Genomic DNA, 5,185 nt, shown 5'->3' with positions numbered 1-5,185 from the left:
CTCTTCCCACTTGCTTACTCAACCAGGCGCTTATTGGATAGTTTCTCCGTTTGATCCCGTGCCTCCTCGTCAATGACAGGTCGAATGCTAGTGAGGGAACGTCACTGCTAGCAGTCATCTTAAAACAGGTCTTTTTTTTTTTTTAACCCCTAACCACCAATGTTTTTTGTGTTACTTTTATGAGGCACCATGGACACCAATGTTTTTTTTTAAACTTAAGGGGGGCCCTGGCCAGCAATGTTTTTTTTTTTAACTTATAGGGGGCACTGGCCACTTTTTCTCTTTACTTGTGGAAGGGGGGCTAGCCACCAATTTTTTTTTTAACTTGTAGGGACATGCTAACCACAAATGGCTTTTTATAACTTGTTTTTTATAACTTGTTTAGGGGGGGTATTTTAGCTATGATGAATGTGTGGCTTTTTTTAATGTGATGTGGGTGGGATCTGGGGTGGGGCTTTGGGTCATGCTGGGGCGGGGACAAGGGGGCCCAGAATATTTTGTTGTACGGGGCCCCGTGTTTTCTGATGGCAGCCCTGCTGGTTATATACGATACTATCTACCGCAGGTCCCTCTCCCCTTGAAAGAGTTAAGGGCAAATGGCAAGCAGACATTTCTGACCTGGATGATGAAAAATGGAAGGACGCACTACAGCTTGTACCAGCACTTTCAATATCGATGAGGGACAGACTTCTACAAATTAAATTTTTAAATAGAGTTTACTTAACCCCTTACCGCCTGGCTAAGATATATGATACGGTGTCGGACCTGTGCCCTAAGTGCAGAGTGGAACCTGGTACTCTGTTTCATGTGTTTTGGTCCTGTCCAATAATTCAGGGTTTTTGGAGTGCAGTCCTCCAATACTTGAATGAAAAGCTTGCACTCCCCAGCATACGTTCGCCAGAAACCTGTCTGTTGGGGATAGTAGGGGATTTGCAGCTGCACCCATATACTAGATTATGTTATTTACAGCTCCTGTATTATGCTAAGAAAGCCATATTAATGCACTGGAAATCGCTCAACCCTCCCACGGTACAATATTGGAAAACTCTGGTAAATGACTCTCTTTCGAATCAGAAACTGACCTATCTCTCAAGAGGATGTCCCGCGAAATTTGAAGCGATTTGGGGTACTTGGTTGGCTGTCCAAGATGGTTGAATGCCGATACGCTAATTTATTGGATGTAACATTCTATACCTTACCCCCCCTCCCCTCTCTCTCTCTCTTAACTTTCTCCCTGTTCTGTCTCTTTATTGTTCTTGACTGTGTTATGTTTAGAATTCTAAATAAAAAACTTTTAAAAAAAAGAAATCATAGAGCTCCATCCTTCTCAGCTAGCAGCTCTCTCCCCATACTTTCCTCCTCCAATAAGGGACCAGAAAGGTCAACATAAAGCATTCAAAATTTATTAAAAAAAAAATATGCTTTCTTGAACACAAACGAAACCTGGTCTACTGAGTTCAGCGGAATGATATATGATAGGTGCTCAGGAATTGGATCAGAAAGGCCTACACACAGAAAGTAAAGGTATATGAAATAATACTTCCATTCTCTCTAGAAATGGTGAGTGTCGAGTAAAACATGGGTTTCAGTAAAAAGAAACATTAGAGAATAAATTAATTTCTGAGCTAATTAAAATGCCCAAAAAAAGCTGTATAATAAAAGTCCTTTTTAAATTAAACATGAAAGCCAAATTCTTTTTTTTTATTAAAGAATGCATAGCTGTTGTAAAGTCATTTAAAAATCTATGCTGTCAATCAAATATTGGCTGCCCCTCCTCTGTGCCTTAGGCATAGAGGAGGGGCAAGCAATTACTTTCACTTTCCATTTAGCACTTTCTAGATGTCACTGCTCTCCACACATTCCCCCTTTTCTCTTAACTATTTAATTGTGTAGCCAGGGCATGGGGATGGACATCAGGTCCCCCATTCTGGTGCATGAACAAGATTTTGAGATGATGAAAGGCTTGTCTTAATAACAGTGTCCACAAAATGGCTCCTGCCTGCTTGCTATAATTATGAGTTCCCAGACTGATGAAAACAAGATTCAAATAATTTATACAGTGTAATTAAAGTTCATTTTGCTTGCCTAACATGATAAAATAGGATTTGGAATATCATTTTGAGTGATGGGTCCCCTTTAAGCCATCTGTTTTCCTCTGAGGCAATTCTACGTACCGTACAGGTCAAATCTAAGTTACCTTGGTTTTGGTATTTTATTGTTTTCAAGCCATCTGGAACTGACTTGGCATTTCTGCTCCTTCTAAAAGAGGATCTGTTTGGCAGTACATTTGGTTTTTATGCAGCCAAAACTTGCATAGGCTCAACTCTCAGGATACTTTAAAGTACCCTGGGGTAGGAAATAAACAGTTATAATTCCAGGCAGCGCCGATTCAGATTTAGGAGCCGCCTGAGGCGGCTCCTGCAATGCCGCCCCCCCTCACCAACTTACGTGTCGGGAGGGGAGGCAGAAACTCTATTGCGGAGAGCGCAATTGCGCTCTCTCGCAATAGTACAGCCGAATTTCCGGTTCAAAAACCGGAAATTCGGCTCTTAAAGGTGCAGGAGCGGCTTTTTGCTGCCCCTGGAATCCTTTCAGGCGCTGCCGCCTTAGGCGAGCGGCTCAGCTCGCCTCATTGGCGGCGCGCCCTTGATTCCAGGGGCATTACTAACAAATCAGTTCCCCAGTGACTTTATGTTTCTTCTCCTTTTAATCAATTGGGTTTTGCCATATTTCAGGAGTCAGAACCAGAATTGAAAGAATTTAAACAACCAGACAGATACTTACTTCAATAAGTACTACACTGCACCACTGAGAATTTTTTTTTTTTTAAATCATGCAAGAAACAGTTTTTGGGTTGAGTTCTCCTTCAATACACTGAAATGTGTGTTTATAACATTAGGGTTGCAAAACAAGAAAGAGAAAGTTTAGGAAAGGGTCTGTTTTGATGATGAGCCATAGTTTGCATGCATAATCTTGTTGTTTGAATACCTGCATAGTGCACATTGGCGATAGGAAAACATTCAAATATTGTGACCACGGTGCTGCCAGTTCAAATGGCCCCTCCCTGTCACTGGCCCCAGCTCATGTTTTTGTAATGTATTTTGCAATTCTAGAATCACAAAGAATGATGTTATTATTCAACATGGGATAAACTCCCCGAAGCTCTCTGCCTCTCTCAGCTTGTGGTTTTCCTTGGCAGTTGGGGACTGGAGAGGTGCCTGCCAACAAATAGGACACACAACAAATTGTGTTGCAGAGGCCAGGGGAGTATCTATACAGGGTCGGACTAGGCCAGTGGACACTGGGAAAAAAACATAGTGGACCCTGCACGACCAAAACACTTGGGTGTTTGCGTGAAACTTTCAGCACTACCCCCTGACCATTCCCTCTAGCCCTGATCATGGCTGCAAAAAGAATAAGGTAGGTGCGGGAGGGGGCAGAGGTCCCAGAGGCAAGTGTGAGCCCCTGAGATAGCAGCAAATTGGGCTACTAATTTAAAGGCCAGGCGGGTTTTGAAAGTACAAACTAGCCAAGGTACGGATTTGGGCTACTTTTTGGGCCTTTGGCTAGTATTGACTTTGGAAACCAGACAGTTTTTTTCTTGCCCTAATATGCCAAGCCTGCGTCTCCCTATGCATGTTGGGCACTGTAGTTTTTGTTTAACAATTTGCCGACTGCCAAGCTAAATGTAAGACTACAACATCCAGCATTAGGCCTGGCAACCCTGATTGGGCCCCAGAACTCCCAGTTCAATGCTGTAGCTATAGAGATAGGGTTGCCACCTGGCCGCTAAAAATGATGGTTGATCCCAATGTTATTAATAGGGAAATAAAGATATAAAGGGATCCAGGTGGTATAGTGGGTTGCCAGGGGTGCACCAGCCATGAGGCAAGATGAAAACAAGGCACTTCCCTAGGGTTGCCACCTGGCCGGTATTTTACTGGCCTGGCCGGTAAAAACGATGGTTGATCCCAATGTTATTAATAGTTAAAAAATATATAAATATACAGTAAGGCCGGTATTTTGCTCCAGTGGCAACTTGGTGGGATCCTGGTGGTATAGTGGGCTCCCAGGGGCTAATCAGCCATGAGGCAAGATGAAAACGAGGCACTTTCCTGCAAATTACCAAAAAACTTTATTGTCCATGGGCAAGTCCCTGAGGTGGATAAACTGATAGAGGATTTTGACATAAACAATGGACCCCAGAGAAGACAAATGCTGCAGCTGCTGTGAGGACTGACTGACACTTTCACATACCCAGGGCCGGAACTAGGGGTAGGCAGAAGAGGCACTTGCCTAGGGCGCAAAGGCACAGTGGCGCCAGGCATGTACCTCTTCTGACGCCTTCCCCTAGCTCTGACCGCTATGTTCAGAAGCTGTGGCTGAAGTTCTACGTACTGTATGGTCTTCTGCGCATGCGCATGCTCGCACTTTCTGCGCACTCGCACTTCCTTGGCGCTCGCACACTTCTGCGCATGCGCGAGCGGCGGGGGCGAAGTATTTGGCCGGGTTGCCTAGGGCGCCTGCCCAAGTAGGCCCGGCACTGCACATACCTCCCAACATTTTGGAAGTAAAAAGAGGGACAAAAATATTTTTTCCACACGTAGCACAGCAATTTTTTGACCACACCCCTTTCTGTGGCCACACCCCCTAATTACCATGTATGTTTTACAAAATTTGGCAGGTTATGAAAGTTTGAAAATATTTCTCCTTATCTAAACTGTGTTTTTGTGTCTCAAAATTGTTACAAAGTATCTTATTTGCACCTGTTAGCTGTTCTGGGCTCTCTGCTAAAAGCCAATTAAGTGAGAAACTTTGTTTCTTTTTCTGGCTGTTCAGTGTAGAGAAAAGAGGGACTTTCCAGTACAAACGAGGGACTGCGGGTTGAGCTGCCAAAAGAGGGACTGTCCCTCCGAAAGAGGGACTGTCCCTCCGAAAAAGGGACATTTGGGAGGTATGCTTTCACTACTGTTTGTTTTCAGCGTTTCCCGCCCAAAGGCTTAAAATGACTTTTCTGAGGAGCACAAAAACCTCTTGTTACATAACCCGGCGTGAAATGAAGTCTGCTGCCAAGCTCAGAGCAACACTGCTCATGATACGGCCACAAAAACCCCAACTACTACAACATCAAGCGCAGCAGCGACAAACCCAACAGGGGGTAGGGCGGGGCCATTAAGGTCGCGCT

Source organism: Xenopus laevis, chromosome 2S (assembly GCF_017654675.1).
Source record: "Xenopus laevis strain J_2021 chromosome 2S, Xenopus_laevis_v10.1, whole genome shotgun sequence".
Taxonomy (NCBI): domain Eukaryota; kingdom Metazoa; phylum Chordata; class Amphibia; order Anura; family Pipidae; genus Xenopus; species Xenopus laevis.
This window is presented reverse-complemented; position numbering follows the sequence as displayed.